Here is a 17389-nt window from a genome sequence, read left to right on the forward strand (position 1 = left end):
CCTACTGCTGCTGCTACTGCCTACTGCTGCTGCTTGGAGCAGCTGCTGCTATTGCCTGCTGCTGCTGCTGCTGCTACGACCTGCTGCTGCTGTTTGGAGCTGCTGCTGCTGCTACGACCTGCTGCTGCTGCTGTTTGGAGCTGCTGCCCGGTCTCTTCTCTCCCCCCTGCGATGCGCAAACGAGCAGCGTCGGGAGACGCGGTCCGTTTGGTAAAACGACAGAGTTATTATTATTGTCTTCCCTCCTGCGGGTTGATTCGCTCTAAAATGAGATGGACATGATGATATGGTGATAAAATCGCGGTTGCGGCGGCGTTGGTGGTGTTGGTGTTGGTGGTGTTGTTGGTGTTGGTGGTGTTGGTGGTGGTGATGGTGTTGGTGGTGGTGTTGGCCTAGCGGCAACCCAGTTTTACCCCAGTTCGATTCCCGCTCACGGCCAACACCGGTGACGATTCTCTGAACTATTCCTGCGCCTCTCCTAGGTCGACTCAGCCTTAAATGAGTACCCGATGTGGTGTGTAAACCTCAGCATTGTGGAGACAAAGGCGGCCGGGCGTGGTGCTGGCCAACCTCGTGTGGCTTTCCGGCCTCAGTCTGTGCTCGCTAACAGCACTTGTTCCCAGCAGTCTGTTCGAGGCGATACGGGGAACCTTTGGTAATTGTGGTCACGTGCGTCAGCGCTGCTGAGAGAGACAAAGTGCGGGTTTGACACGCGGCGGTGATGCTGTTGTTGTAGTAGCTGCTCGTCTCTCCAGTAACGTTTCTGAGAGGTCTCAGTGAAGCGATTCCTCGTCCAAGGTCACTTCCCGTATCGCGTGGGGCTTTTTTTTTTCTTTGGAGGCATGAAATCGTCGACGGGGAAAATGGAACGTGAAATCGTGATTTACATTCGTCTGGATTGCGTTATTTATTTTAAATAAAAAAAAATCTAAATGTGCTTGCCGAAATACAAGTTATAGTTTCCTTCAAGCGATTCAAATGCGAATTTTAACGTGGACTCCTTTACGTACTTTTAAGGAATATCTATGTGTTTAGTAAGAATTCGCCAAAGTAACGGTTGTTGGGCCCTGCGCATGCGCGGTGTCACTCCTGCTTAAAGAACACTCCGCTCGCACGCCACTCACGGCACCCATGGTCGCCAACCCTTCGGTGGTCGCTGATCCGAGATTTTTTTTTATTTTTCCAGCCCACGTCGCACACTCTGGGCAAACCCGCGTGAGACGGCTGAGGAAGGAACCTGGGAGGCCGAAATGGCAAACGTTTAAGCCAACAGTTCGGACCTCCCTCCCTTCTTTCCCTGGACCATCGGTGAACATTTGCCATTGTGGCCTCAAGGCTCCCTCCTTACTTTTTTTTTTACGATCAGAAGAAATGAAGAAAGTTGCTCGGTTTGTCGGCGCTTTTGCTTCGTTCATCGTGTCGTTTTGTGTTTTAGTTTTGTGTTTGCTTTTGTGCCACCTTTTTCAATCAAAGGTATCACGCGGTTTTCCCGTGTAACATGCATCCCACTGCGTGCCACTGCGTTCATGGACACCAGCAAGAAAAAAATTCACCCTCAGAAGCCCATTACCAGATGCCCTGCATTCGTCACATTACACAAAGCACCCTCTCGGTATTCCAACGCGTCAAGAAAGATGCGACACCCCCCTCCCAACCCTCCGCTCCCTCCTTTCCATAAACCACCGGTGAAAATTTGCTATGGTGGCCTCCAGGTTCATTTGCCTCCCTCCCTCCCTCGACAAAAACAAATACAAACTCCGCAACAAACTTTCCAGATTGAGACGTGGCCAAGAATTACCAGCAGCCGGTGCTGCTCCCCTCCCACAGGGCACAGCTGGCAAAGTGAGCGTGGCCAGGGGCGAGCCGGAGGGCATCCGACGGGAGCGCCGCGGTGGCTATGAGATGTTAACTCCCTCGCCTGGTGTGCAGGAGGTCGTGGGTTCCATCCCGACCCTGACGATGCCTGCTGCTGTATATTTGGAGTCTGCGTCTCTCTCTCTCTATCATCATCACAGTGGCTATGAGATGTTAACTACCTCGCCTGGTGTGCAGGAGGTCGTGGGTTCCATCCCGACCCTGACAATGCCTGCTGCTGTATATTTGGAGTCTGCGTCTCTCTCTCTCGCTATCATCATCACGGTGGCTATGAGATGTTAACTACCTCGCCTGGTGTGTAGGAGGTCGTGGGTTCCATCCCGACCCTGACGATGCCTGCTGCTGTATATTTGGAGTCTGCGTCTCTCTCTCGCTATCATCATCACGGTGGCCAGGGGATGTTAACTACCTCGCCTGGTGTGCAGGAGGTTGTGGGTTCCATCCCGACCTTGACGATGCCTGCTGCTGTATATTTGGAGTCTGCGTCTCTCTCTCTCTCTATCATCATCATCACAGTGGCTAGGAGATGTTAACTACCTCGCCTGGTGTGCAGGAGGTCGTGGGTTCGATCCCGACCCTGACGATGCCTGCTGCTGTATATTTGGAGTCTGCGTCTCTCTCTCGCTATCATCATCACGGTGGCTAGGAGATGTTAACTACCTCGCCTGGTGTGCAGGAGGTCGTGGGTTCCATCCCGACCCTGACGATGCCTGCTGCTGTATATTTGGGGTCTGCGTCTCTCTCTCGCTATCATCATCACGGTGGCTATGAGATGTTAACTACCTCGCCTGGTGTGCAGGAGGTCGTGGGTTCCATCCAGACCCTGACGATGCCTGCTGCTGTATATTTGGAGTCTGTGTCTCTCTCTCGCTATCATCATCACGGTGGCCAGGGGATGTTAACTACCTCGCCTGGTGTGCAGGAGGTCGTGGGTTCCATCCCGACCCTGACGATGCCTGCTGCTGTATATTTGGAGTCTGCGTCTTTCTCTCTCGCTATCATCATCACGGTGGCTATGAGATGTTAACTACCTCGCCTGGTGTGCAGGAGGTCGTGGGTTCCATCCCGACCCTGACGATGCCTGCTGCTGTATATTTGGAGTCTGCGTCTTTCTCTCTCTCTTCCCGTACTCGCGTGGATTTTTTCATCCGGATCCTCTGGTTCCCCCCCCCCTATTACATTTATATTCAACGTCCCTACGCGTTTAGAGAGTGCAGTATTTGGGCTGCGATGCTGACGATGATTCGGGGCAACTTGGTCGAGCTGCCATCGTTTGTGATGTTCAGGTCGCTTCTGAAGAAGAGCAACGCCAGCTCAGTGGGGCCTTACCGGGGAGTGGGGGCCCCGTTGTGGGGGGGGGAGGGGCCACCGTTGTGGGGGGGGGGGTAGCGGGGGGGGCTTCTGTGGGGGGCGGGTATGCTGTGGGGGGGGGGTAGAGGGGGGCTGTTGTGGGGGGGGTAGCTCGGGGGCTGTTGTGGGGGGGGGGCTTTGTAGGGGGGTTAGCAGGGGGGGGGGGTGCTGTGGAGGGGGGGAGAGGGCTGTTGTGGGGGTCACGTTCGTGACCAATCAGCGCTGTCCGTGTCTGTGCCGCTTTGCAGGGCCCGCGGGTGCCTGGCGCTTTGGGGTCTGTGAGCCCCCCGGCCTCTGCTGCTGCTGCTGCTGCTGCGGAGATCTTGCGGCCCCCCACCGCCATTGAGCTCAAGCAGGTGATGGGGGGCGGAGGGGTCTGGGGGGGGGGGGTGTCACGTGGTGGGAGTGGGGGCACACGTGGGGCAGGTGTCACGCACACACACAAACACTGACACACAAACAACACACAACAACAACAACCGCCATTCGCCGCTAAGTGGCGGTGACGTCGCCACGAAGCTTGTGCCAGGCCATGTGCACCTTGAGGCCACGTGACGTGTCGAACGCCCGCTGGCAGGAGGTCACGGGGCAGACTCAGCAGGTGCCACGGGTCGACTGACTGAGATGACTGGCCGATGCACCACCTGTGCCCTCTACTTTGATAACACGCGCACACACACACACACGCGCACAACAGCACGAGTCACACAAAGATAAAGATCCCCCCCCCCGTGTAGCCTCTAACGGACTGTTGGGGCAAGTGCTGTTAGCGAGCACCGCCTATGAAGGACGGCATGGTGGCACACGAGGGGGGGGGGGGGGGTGGCCAGCAGCGCGCCCGGCCGCCTTTGTCTCCCGAGTAGCGAAGTTTGCACATCGCAACCGAGTTCCAATTTGAGGCTGAGTCGACCCAGGGGATGCCCGAGACCGCTTCAAAGTAAATCGTCGCTGGCGTTGCTGGCCGTGGTACCTGCTGCCAGCGGGCGTTCGACCACTTCACGTAGCCTCAACGTGCACCTAGCCTGGCACAAGCGCTGTGCTGACGTCACCGCCACTCAGTGGCGAATGGCGGTCGTTGTCGTCGTCGTTGTTGTTGTTGAATCGAACTCGGGTCGCACCCTCCGATCAGCACGGTTGGCTCGACGTGCGGTGCGAAAGAAATCCAGCATACGTACATCGGTACATGCGTGCATTCGTGGCGCGGCGCTAATCACTGCGCCACCGCTCCCCGCGCACACTGTGTGGTGCCCTAATGAAGGAGGATGTAATCGTAGCGATCTCTGGAGGATCTCGCCGCAGCTCGGAGGCAGCAACCGATCGCTATCAGGGGGCCCTGCTCCCATTACACAGGTTCCCTCTCGTCTGCCTCCAGTCCCTTTCCACGCGTTCTCTCTCTCTCTTTTTTTTACGATCAGAGGAAACAATAAGATGCTCGGTGTAGTCGGCACTTTGCTTCATTCATCATTTCGGGGTTTTTTCTTCAATGCTTTGCTTTATGTGCCTCCCCCCCCCCCCCCTCTCTCCGTTTTTTTAAAAGAAACATTTCATCTCTCACTCACCTCAATCCGTTCTCTCTCCATCTCTCTCTCTCTCATCTCGATCCGTTCTCTCTCCATCTCTCTCTCAGCTCGATCCGTTCTCTCTCCATCTCTCCATCTCTCTCATCTCGATCCGTTCTCTCTCCATCTCTCTCTCACTCACCTCAATCCGTTCTCTCTCCATCTCTCCATCTCTCCATCTCTCCATCTCTCTCTCTCATCCATCTCTCTCTCTCATCTCGATCCGTTCTCTCTCCATCTCTCTCACTCACCTCAATCCGTTCTCTCTCTCCATCTCTCCATCTCTCTCTCACCTCTATCTGTTCTCTCTCCATCTCTCCATCTCTCTCATCTCGATCCGTTCTCTCTCCATCTCTCTCTCTCTCTCATCTCGATCCGTTCTCTCTCCATCTCTCCATCTCTCTCATCTCGATCCGTTCTCTCTCTCCATCTCTCTCTCTCCATCTCTCTCTCTCTCATCTCGATCCGTTCTCTCTCCATCTCTCTCTCTCATCTCGATCCGTTCTCTCTCCATCTCTCTCTCCATCTCTCTCTCATCTCGATCCGTTCTCTCTCCATCTCTCTCCATCTCTCGCTCTCACCTCGTGCCCATCTCTCCTCTACAGACTATATAGGGTTGCTCCATCTCTCACCTCTAGAAGGCTGCGTGCGGCACGGACGCCATGCAGGCGAACGCTGGATCGTGCGCTCGGTATAGCGCGCGCGTGCGCGTGTGTTCACATTCTTTAGGTGCCGTACGTAGCCAACCGTGGCTAATCTGAGTGTGTGGGTAGCACCCACCCCCCACCCCTGCTCTCTCACCCCCCCCTCCCCCATTTATCTCCGCCACACTCTCTCACTCACTGCGACTCTCCCTTCTCCACCTCTCTCCCCGTCTCCCAATTATCGTTGTGTCGCTGCCGTCCTAATTAACTGGATCGCGTCCGCTATTGGATTCACGCCCGGTCAAGGTTATTTTTTTTTTGGGAGTGTTTTTTTTTCTTTCTTTAATGTCATTTTTTAAGGTGCTAATTTTTTTTTACATTCAATTATATTTCCTCTCTCTCTCTCCAACACGCCAATTAAACGATCGCTAATTATGTTTATTTTAGCCTTTGGCAGGATAGTGATCGCGCGTGCAGCGCCTGTGTAGCGAACGATGTACGATCGAGCGCGATGTTGCTGCTGTTACTACTGCTGATACTGTTGCTGCTACTGTTGCTGCTACTGCTGCTGTGGCTGCTGTTGTTGGTGCTGTTGTTGCTGCTACCGCTGTTCCTTCTGTTGTTGCTGTTGTTGCTGTTGCTGTTACTACTGCTGCTGCTACTGTTGCTGCTACTGCTTTTGCTGTTGCTGCTACTGTTGCTGCTGTGGCTGCTGTTGTTGCTGCTGTTGTTGTTGCTGCTACTGCTGTTGCTGCTGTGGCTGCTGTTGTTGCTGTTGTTGCTGCTGCTGCCGTTGCTGATGCTGTTGTTGCTGTTGTTGTTGCTGCTGTTGTTACAACTGCTGCTGTTGTTGCTGCTACCGCTGTTGCTTCTGTTGTTGCTGTTGTTGCTGCTGCTGCTGTTGTTGCTATCAGGCGACTGTTGGGGCTCCATTGTCTCTTTGGCACCGCCGCACGACGTTTGGTAATCGGCACCAGAATCATCAGAATCTTTGTTCAGACTGGAGGAGGAATCCGATGAGCTATGAAGCTCTTTGTTCACAGATGTCCAGTAGGGGGCACGTGGTCCGAACGTTACAACAACAGACGATCCAAAAACTACAACACGAGTGCAAAGTATAGCAAAGGTAAACAAATAGCTTTAAAAAAATATACAAATACAGTAAAACTTTGGATTGCGAGTAACTTAGTCTGCGAGTGTTTTGCAAGACGAGCAAAAATGTTAAATAAATATTAATTTGATAAACGAGCGAGGGTCTTGCAATACGAGTAGTAACGTATACGCGCTTTGTCTGCCGAGCGTCACGTGATCACAACTGATATACGAGTGCTTTGATATACGAGTGCTTTGGATTACGAACACGTTTCCGGAACGAATTATGCTCCTCGCAATCCAAGGTTTTACTGTGGAAACTTTTTTATTTTATTTTTTACCAGAAAAAGCCACACTCAGCGTTTAACGAATTCTTTCCGAAGCGACCTGGCCATCACAATGACATCTCAACGAAACCACCCCCTGGCCACCTCCACGAGCCTTAAAGAGGTCCCCATTCCTTCACTCCCTCCCCCCCCCTTGCCTCCCCCCCCTTGCCTCCCCCCCCTTGCCTCCCCCCCCCCTTGCCTCCCCCCCCTTGCCTCCCCCCCCTTGCCTCCCCTCCCCCTTGCCTCCCCCCCCCCTCGCCTCCCCATTCCCGTCCCTTCACTGCCTCCACCAAGCCCCTGGACAGGGTCTGACTTTCGCGTAAACGGTTCGTTGTCGGTCACGTGATTGTACCTTATGCATGTTCAACTTCTTTCGCACCGTACGTAGCCAACCCTGTGCCAATCAAAGTGTGCCCTGGGGGGGGGAGGGGGGGGAGGACAACTGAAACACACGAAACGCAGTTCTAGATCGCGATTTATAAACGTACGGCTCCCAGTGGCTTCCTGATTTTCGGGAGGAAGAACGATCCAGACGGCCGCAGAAGCACATCCAAAAGTGCCGCGCGATGTGGTGACCACCGTCTTTGTTCGATGGCTAGCCAAAAAGTGTAGTGTATAATGTAGTGTATAGTAGTGTATACTGCAGTGTATAATGTAGTGTATAGTAGTGTATACTGTAGTGTATAATGTAGTGTATAGTAGTGTAAACTGCAGCATATCGTGACATGTACAGTGTAATATATAGTGTCGTGTATAGCAGTGTATAGTGTAGTGTATAGTAGTGTATACTGCAGTGTATAATGTAGTGTATAGTAGTGTATACTGCAGTGTATAATGTAGTGTATAGTAGTGTATACTGCAGCATATCGTGACATGTACAGTGTAATAAATAGTGTCGTGTATAGCAGTGTATAGTGTAGTGTATAGTAGTGTGTACTGCAGTGTATAATGTAGTGTATAGTAGTGTATACTGTAGTGTATAATGCAGTGTATAGTAGTGTATACTGTAGTGTATAATGTAGTGTATAGTAGTGTATACTGCAGCATATCGTGACATGTACAGTGTAATATATGGTGTCGTGTATAGTAGTGTATAGTGTAGTGTATAGTGTATTGTATAGTGTAGTGTATAGTGTAGTGTATATAGCATCTGAAAGCGCACGATGCCAGTGACAGTCTATGTTCGATGGCTCACCCAAGAGTCGCTGCTGCTGCTGCTGGTCGAGGATGACCGGAGGAGTTCACGCGATGGTAGTTTATGCCCCTTGACGAGATCAGCGCGGTGTTGTGGTTCATCTGTGAAGAGCGCTCTGTGTGTGATGCACGCGCTCAGTGCGACGCATCCGTTACGCGAGTCACACCTAAAGACTTCCCCTATACGGCGTGACTTGTTCTTTTATTTTGTGTTCGCTACGAAGTTTTTGTTTTTAACTCATACGTAAGTAGAAATCAAACAAAATTAAACAATATTATAATAGGGGTTTTCCCCCGTTTTTTTCTGGCAACAAAACTGAAACCTTTTTACGAGGATCCACGTCTGCATTAACCACAATTCCTGCAGTCAAAATGCAAACAAAAAACATACTGTGATAATATATGATGCATTGTCCTTGAAACTGATTGGTCCACACCAAGGGACGGCTTTCTTTTGAGCCTCGACCCAATTGGTGCTCGACCAGATGACGCCTAAAGGCTCAAAGACAACGCCACTATCAAAGTAATGAGGGCTCGGGGTGAGCATCTACATCATTAGACCTCCTTTGCCAGTACCAAAATGTAATAATAGGGTTTCCCCCTTTTTTCTTGCCCTTTATTCTTGCCAGAAAAAAAGGGGAAAAACCCCTATTATTACATTTTGGTACTGGCAAAGGAGGTCTAATAAAATTAAACAAATCACGACGTTTCGATCGCAACACAAGCACATCTTCATCAGGTGGAACAACCACAGCAAAGTAAAAATGCTGAAGTAGGCGAAACGTCGTGGTTTGTTTTATTTGATTTGATTTCTACCTACGTGGACTTTACCGAGAGAGCCAAAGATTATGGATTCCTGCAGTCACGAAAGCTTCGAATCAATATTCATACGTAAGTTTTGCATTTCCGCAGCAGATTTCAAAAAGGTACGGGGAATATTCTCGCTTTTCGCCAAACACATATTGCACGACATTCGCGGCTGTGTTTAACTTAAACAACACGTTTATTTATTTATTTTTAAACGGTGTATTTATTTATAAAAAAAAACGTCAGCGCCACGCGCAGCGATTTAGCAGTTTATTTAGAAGGATTAGTCCATCTATGTTCTCAAAAGAGGAGGGGGGAGACGAAAAATTAATGTATGCTGTCTGAAAGCCACTGTAAGCGTGAACAATCAATTAAGACCTGAAATGGTTTATCAAATCTTTCCAATGATTGCTAAGCCAGAATCCATCTTCTCGGTTGAAATTGTCTCTGTGCTTGTATATGTAGATAACCTCATGAACGAATCTCTCATGGTAGCCAGATGGCTTACAAAGAACCTCTGTCTTGGAAAAGTCAATGTCATGTGAGCCTACTGAATTATAACAATGATCTGCCATGGCCGAGGTGTTGGTCCTACCGTGTTTAAGGTCTGCTTTGTGTTCACGAATGCGGTCCGAGACATGTCGTTTGGTTTCTCCAATGTAACTACTACCACAGAGGCAACTTAGTTTGTGTCCGGAATCACATCTTTTACAGACGGAACCAGATCACGGATTTTATGTAATGTGTTGAAACGGACCAGGATGTTGTGTTTATTCAAGATTTTGGAGATATTTTTTGTGATCCCCGCAATGTAAGGTAAAGTGATGGTTTTGAAAGGCTCCTCAAGAGGGTCCTTCTTCATGGTTTGAGTGATAGCTTTGCGGATTGTATAGTCGGAGTAACCATTAGCCTTAAGAGCTTGGTGTATTATTTTTTGTGTTATGGTCGAAACGTCGTGAGAATTTTTATTGTTTTATATTTATTTTATTATTTTATTGTTTCCCTTCAACGTGACTTTACCGAAAGAGCTAAGAATATGAATTACTGCAGTCACGAAAGCTTTAAATCAAAATTTAAACAATGAACACGTAAGAGGTTTGGTTTATTATTTTTTTTTAACGAGACGCTAAAGTCCCTTAACATCAACGAGGGTTTAGTTCTTGAAAATGTGCCGGGGCAGTAGAATTCGCGCAGTGTATTTTTCTGCGGAGTAAATCTTCGTTCAACACGGTAGCAGCAGACGCGATCCCCTTGAAGTGCCGTGTTCAGCTAAGAACACTGAACGCGTGAAGCGAAAACATTTCCCCCACCCTAAATAATTCATCATTGATAACGTTCGGCTAGACACGATGTAACAGCAACAACAACAACTACTACCGCACACACACACACAGTGAGGGTTTCGCCGTCACAGCGTTACCGTATCACTCCGTACACACGATATCACTGCACCGCTCAGCCACGCAGCTCAACAAAGTAGTTCGTCGTCGAGCGCTTTAAAACCGCGTCACAAGTGCCCGTCGATAAATGACGTCACGCACCTGGGGGGGGCGGGGAGGTCAGACATTTGTGACGATGTGTGACGAGGGGAGAGGGGTTGAGAAATGTGACGTCACGTCAAAATGCGCAACTTTAAATGAATATAGACAACACGTTCTACTTAATTAAATAGACTTTTTAATAAATGTTTTCTCCTACAACATCAGAGTGCACCGCCACATTAAATGCGCACTACGATGACAATAGTTTAAAGCGATCTGAAGCATGTTTTTTTTATTTTTGGGGGGGGGGCAGAGCTTTGTGACGTCATATTTGAGGGGGGTGACTTTTTGTGACGCCGTGTGACGATGGGGGGGTGGGGTGGGGGTAAAAAATCGTCAAAAAATCGCGTGACGTCATTTATGGACGGCCCCTAACGGCGCGTGCGTTCCCGCGTCATAACGGCGCGCGCGTTCCGCGTTATAACGACGTCATAACGTCGTTATGACGTCGTTATAGTGGTGCTTCTCGCGTTGTGCGAAGCGCGCTCCCGAACGTACGAAGAACCTCGCCACGGCGCGACCGCGTTGCGGCGTGAACCTCGACCTGCCCGCGCTGTGCTTACACGGCGTGGCGCTGCTGTGGGGGAGAGCGGCCTGAGTGTGGAGAGCCGGGGTGGCGGAGGGGGGTGGGTAGGACTGGGGAGACAGGGGCGGGGAGGGGAAGGCAGAAACACCCAGTTAATGGTAGGTTCACCCCCCCCCCCTCTCCCCAGTACCCCCCCACCCCACCCTTCATCATTACCGGGAGCGGTGGCTCGGGTGGCGAGCCACCCGAGCCACCGCTCCACTTCGAGCCCCACGTCCCCCCCAGCTGCTGAGCGGCACGCGCGTTGGGGCAACAGCGGGAGGGAGAGGGCCGTGCGCCGTAGCCACAGGGAGCAGCCGCGTGCGGTGGCTGTTGAGTCCGCCGGCGTGCGGGCTCCATGCAAGGGGTGTGCCGCAGAGCGCGCCGCTGGATCAGCCGTGGCGGAGGAGGCGTGAATGTCTCCCGTGCCGTGCCGAAAAAAAATAAACTATCGATATACACGCACGCGCACGTGAACGTATACAAACTTGTCTCTTTGTAGAACTTATGGGTACGTACTCTTTGGTTCTTTCGGTAAAAGTCGCGTAGGAAGAAAATGAATTAAATAATGCTATAATACGACGTTTCGATTGCAACGCAAGCAACCATCATCAGGTACGAATGAATGAGAAAACAAACGTAGAGAAGTTAGAAATATAATGCAACACAGAGAGTCGGCTAACACAACAGTCAACACCCCACCTGGTTGATTAACGTTCTTCCAAAGATTGCTACATTTCAGAGAGAGAGACAAAACACAGACACGGAGACACACAGACAGACACACAAGCAGAGAGAGAGAGAGAACACAGAGACACACAGAGAGGGACACACGTGTTGGCTCATGGACTGTTACATGTTGGCCCACCCCTGTCATAGACGCGTCAGTGTCGCTATTACAAACGCCGCTATTACAGATCCCGATATTACAGACGCTGCTATTACAAACGCCGCTATTACAGATGCCGCTATTACAGACGCTGCTATTACAGATGCCGCTATTACAGATGCCGCTATTACAGATCCCGATATTACAGACGCTGCTATTACAGATGCCGCTATTACAGATGCCGCTATTACAGATGCTGCTATTGCATATACTGCTACTGCAGATTCCGCCGTTACAGATGCTACTTTTTTGCAGATGCTGCTATTGCAGATGTTGCTGTTACAGATGCGGCCGCTGCTTATGAACGAGGTCACGGGGTCCTCACCGCAACTTGGCCACGTCACCAGATCCCTGCACGTTTCAGATTAGCCTTTGACCTATTGTCGAAGCCCCCCTGGTTGCGTGCGTGGCAGGGAACCCCAATTTGGGTGCAATGTGGTTTGTGCGACTTTTCAAGGAGGAATTAGCCTGCACCCCTCCTCCTCATCCTCCCCTCCCCCTTCTCCACGTGCTTCAGTGACACGTTCATTTTCACAGGCGACGTTCACAGAGGGAGACATGTCTGCAACGTGTGAGCGTCTTCGCCCGTTCTTCGTTGTCGTCAGCACGATGTGGCTTACGTTGTGTAAAAAAATACGAATGCCCGGTGCGATGGCCCTCGTGGGTCAGGAAGAAGTCTTGGGCCGGAGGAGGCCTAATTTGGGCCTCATTAGCGCTAAGTCACCCCCCTCCCTCGCCTCTCCCTCCCTCCCTCCCCACCCACCCACCCACCCCTGCCCCATAAACCATTGCCCCTGGGGCGCCGACTCGCACCGGTGGGCAGTCCTCCGCAGACGCCATTGGCTGGCACCTCCGCTGCGCCCGATGCGTTTCCATGCATCTTCCAAGTCATCGAGCAGAGCAATAAAACAAACACAACATGGCATTTAGAACATTCTGGTAGCGTATACATCTCACTCCGTCGAGATGCCACGGACAGCATTGGAGTGTCTCTGAAACTCTGATTCCCACCCCCAGTGGTTGGAATCCGTGAAAAAAGTCAATCTGGGCGGTTTTTTGGGGGGGAGGGGGTGGTGGGAGGGGGGGGGGTCGCCGTTTGAAATGTGACCTCATAATCAGGGGTCAAACCTGAGGTGGGTTGGGAGGGGCGAGGTGGTTCAGTTTTCGTTAAATTTCAGTTCTGGGGGGGGGGGGGGGGTGGGTGAGGGCGGTGTTGAGTGGAGATTGGTGGATGGACAGGGTCATTCGGCAGCTTAGCTCTGTGATTAATATTACTATTTGGTAAGGATGCACGTAATTGAATTAGTCATCTTTTTTTTTAAACTGTAAAAGTCTGAACCTGCATCTATTGTTTTATTCTGTCTCGTTGCACTCGAAGAAGTGATGATGATGATGATTGTGACGGCCTAAGGGTTGCCCTGCTTGGCACTGGGCGTCAGCACTGACCGGTTCAGCGGTCTGGGGGAACACTGTCGAGCGGATTTGTCATGACCACGTGCAGCTTCGTGACGTCACAATGCCACCTGCACGTGGGAGTTTGCCCCAAGCCGCCGAGGCTTCACGGGAGCATCGAGGCAAGAGCCATGATGACAACGGTGATGATGATCACCAGCATCATTATTATTCCTGCTATTATGCAATAGATACGGATACAATATAGATTTCCACACATTATAATCCATTCTAATATCAGTAATGAAGGTTTTCGGGTTAGATCGCGTAAGTATAAATGTGTCGTAACCCTCCACCAACCAACACAGCCAGCAAGGTTTGTCACGTAAACAAAACGCGCCAATTAGTAACTAGTGTAGTGTATAGTGTAGTATATAGTAGTGTAGTGTATCGTGTAGTGTATCGTGTAGTGTATAGTGTAGTGTATAGTGTAGTGTATCGTGTAGTGTATCGTGTAGTATATAGTAGTGTAGTGTATCGTGTAGTGTATAGTGTAGTGTATCGTGTAGTGTATCGTGTAGTGTATCGTTTTAGTATATCGTGTAGTGTATCGTTTTAGTATATCGTGTAGTGTATCGTGTAGTGTACAGTGTATCGTGTAGTGTATCGTGTAGTGTATCGTTTTAGTATATCGTGTAGTGTATCGTGTAGTGTATAGTGTAGTGTATAGTGTAGTGTATAGTGTAGTGTATCGTGTAGTATATAGTAGTGTAGTGTATCGTGTAGTGTATCGTGTAGTATATAGTAGTGTAGTGTATCGTGTAGTGTATCGTGTAGTGTATCGTGTAGTGTATCGTGTAGTGTATCGTGTAGTATATAGTAGTGTAGTGTATCGTGTAGTGTATAGTGTAGTGTATCGTGTAGTGTATCGTGTAGTGTATCGTTTTAGTATATCGTGTAGTGTATAGTTTTAGTATATCGTGTAGTGTATCGTGTAGTGTATAGTGTAGTGTATCGTGTAGTGTATAGTGTAGTGTATAGTGTAGTGTATAGTGTAGTGTATCGTGTAGTATATAGTAGTGTAGTGTATCGTGTAGTGTATAGTGTAGTGTATCGTGTAGTGTATCGTGTAGTGTATCGTTTTAGTATATCGTGTAGTGTATCGTGTAGTGTATAGTGTAGTGTATAGTGTAGTGTATAGTGTAGTGTATCGTGTAGTATATAGTAGTGTAGTGTATCGTGTAGTGTATCGTGTAGTATATAGTAGTGTAGTGTATTGTGTAGTGTATCGTGTAGTGTATCGTGTAGTGTATAGTGTAGTATATAGTGTAGTGCAGACATGGGCAATGTACGGCCCCCGGGCCGTATACGGCCCGTTGGGCTTTTTAATCCGGCCCGCCGAACTTGTCAAAATATTATAATTAAATTAAATTTTACCTTTCTCCTGTAATGCCCCCATTTCCCCATTAGATGGCGCACTTTGACCGGGAGTGTGGTAATTGGTTTGGGCGCAGGACTCAAGATGTTTTCACGATGTTTGATCAGTCACATTACGACACGTTTTTGTATTGTTCATGTTCGTGCAATTTGTTAAATTGCCTCGCAAATAAATGCTTTGCTACCTGTTAAAGGCCAAATCCTTTCACGTAATGATTTTTTTAACACGTCATTTATATTAGTTCACACAAACACTCCGTCCATCTGTTCCTGGCCCGGCCCCTCTGTCAAATTTTAGAACCCATTGTGGCCCGCGAGTCAAAAAATTTGCCCACCCCTGGTGTAGTGTGTAGCGTACTGTATAGTGTAGTGTATAGTGTAGTGTATAGTGTCTAGCGTTATGTATAGCGTAGTGTACAGTGTAGTGTGTAACGTAGTGTATAGTGTAGTGTAATGTATAGTGTAGTGTATAGCGTAGTGTGTAACGTAGTGTATAGTGTAGTGTATAGTGTCTAGCGTAGTGTATAGTGTAGTGTACAGTGTAGTGTGTAACGTAGTGTATAGTGTAGTGTAATGTATAGTGTATAGTATAGTGTATAGCGTAGTGTGTAACGTAGTGTATAGTGTAGTGTATAGTGTAATGTATAGTGTAGTGTATAGCGTAGTGTACAGCGTAGTGTGTAACGTAGTGTATAGTGTAGTGTATAGTGTAATGTATCGTGTATAGCGTAGTGTGCAGCGTAGTGTGTAACGTAGTGTATAGTGTAGTGTGTAGTGTAATGTATAGCGTAGTGTATAGTGTAGTGTACATTGTACTATACTATTTCAGCCTACCAGCGTGTTGCAGAGTACATCCACAAAATTTACAATTTGCGTAACGTGACGTTTCGCTGGTAATCACATCCGGCATCAGCGGGCGATTTTCCAGAAGAGATGACGGGTTACGACGCGTTTGTGTTTACGCGATATAACCCAACAGCCCTTATTATGAATAATGTTGCACGCTAAAGCCCTGCTACTTGTTAAACTAACAGCAGCAGTGTTTATTTACACGACCCAATCACCCGCACGGCATTCTGGGGGAGCGTTATCTTAGCAGCACCCCGGACCCGCTGTCGTCAGCAGCGAGCTGCCGTTCGATAGCTGGCGAAGAGCTGGCCGCGTTAGAAGTTCAAGTTCGACGCGAGAAACATCGTGCAGTGCAATGTTACGCACGACTCTAAGTAGCCATTGCGAACGCTGTGGAGAATGTAAGTGGCAAGATGCATTCCGGTGTCGTGATTGAATTTGGACAGGAAAGCCATCTTCTTCAGAGTGCAAGACCCAAGTGCATTGCACAGAGCGAGTAACGTGCAACATATAAAACGAGGACTTGCCCGTACGATGTTTACATGGTGTGGCGCTGTTATGGGGAGAACGAATGGGGGGGGGGGGAGGGGTTGGTTGTTGGAATCACACACAGATGCTGTTGTGAAACTCCCTGTCCCGTCGTGTGTGTGTCGAGGGGGGTGCCACCATACTGCTGGTGATGATAACGTCTGGGTGCGACGGTGGGGAGATGTTAACTACCTCGCCTGGTATACAGGAAGTCGCGGGTGCTGTAAATCGATTTTTTTTTAGAAGCGACCTGGCTGTCACAAATGATCGCTTAACGAATCATCATCGTGTGGGACATTTATAGCAGCAGCCAAACACTCTAAACGCGTGACGTTGATTCTAAATGTGGAAGGGGAAAACCGAAGGACCCGGAGAAAAATCCACGTGACCACGGGGAAAGAGAGAGATAGAGAGAGACACGCAAACTCCAAATATACAGCAGCAGGCATCGTCAGGGTTGGGATCGATCCCAGGACGTCCTGTATACCAGGCGAGGTAGTTAACATCTCCTAGCCACCGTGATGATGATGATGATGAGGACGCTACTGCTGCTGCTCCTGGTGCCGAGCTTACACGGAGCGACGTGTGTAAGATGAGCCACGCAACAACGGCATAAAGAATCGGAATCAGAATCCGTATTTACTGTATACTGGAGGAGAAATCCGATGAGCTATGAAGCTCTTTTTCACAGATGTTCAGTCGAGGCACGGGCTAAGAACGTCACAATAACAAACAGTGCAAAAACACGATATGAGTGCGTGCAAAGCACACGAAAGGTAACCACATCAGGCAAACACGTACAAATACAACACTTATCCATCCCCATCCTGCCAGGCAAAGCCCTCTGAGCTATTAACTTACTGTTCAGAAGCGTCCTGGCCACAATTGATAGCCCAGCGAAGTGGCTCGTTGGTGTGAGTGTCGTTTCAGAAGTGGCAGGCTTGGTGGAAGTGAACGGGGTTGGAATCACGCAAATGTGCTTGGAGAATCTGGTCGGCTGAACATCTATCCTTAATGTAGGGGATCGGGGTTCTTCTGTTTGGGTTAGACCGCGTGATCATAAATGTGCCGTTAAACCCAAAACACCACCAGCACCACCCGAGACCACCAATCAGTAAGCTTGTGCCACGCAAACAAAACGTGCCAATTAGTTAATAAGTTCAGCACACCCGGTGCGTGTCGGAGTATTAACCAACAACATTTTCACCGTGACGTTTTATTTTTTTGCGTGGGTTAGATCGCGTAAATGTGAATGCGTCGTGAAACCCAACACCACCAGCACCACCACAAGCACCCGACACGGCCAATCGGTAAGGTTGTTGGGGACCAAACCCAGCT

The 17389-nt window shown here is 49.5% G+C and overlaps 1 protein-coding gene across 2 annotated transcripts in view; it reads left to right on the plus strand.

Annotated features, from left to right (window-relative positions):
• LOC116944416 (uncharacterized) overlaps positions 1-17389 on the plus strand; it is a 245475-nt gene that overhangs the window by 141473 nt on the left and 86613 nt on the right. For both annotated transcript variants that reach the window (XM_076068480.1, XM_076068481.1), the window contains exon 2: positions 3474-3581. The gene's annotated coding sequence lies outside the window, so the exon portion shown is untranslated. The remainder of the gene's footprint in view (positions 1-3473; positions 3582-17389) is intronic.

Source organism: Petromyzon marinus, chromosome 21 (assembly GCF_048934315.1).
Source record: "Petromyzon marinus isolate PM22_M1 ecotype Great Lakes invasive population chromosome 21, UKy_Petmar_22M1.pri1.0, whole genome shotgun sequence".
NCBI classification, from domain to species: Eukaryota; Metazoa; Chordata; class Hyperoartia; order Petromyzontiformes; family Petromyzontidae; genus Petromyzon; species Petromyzon marinus.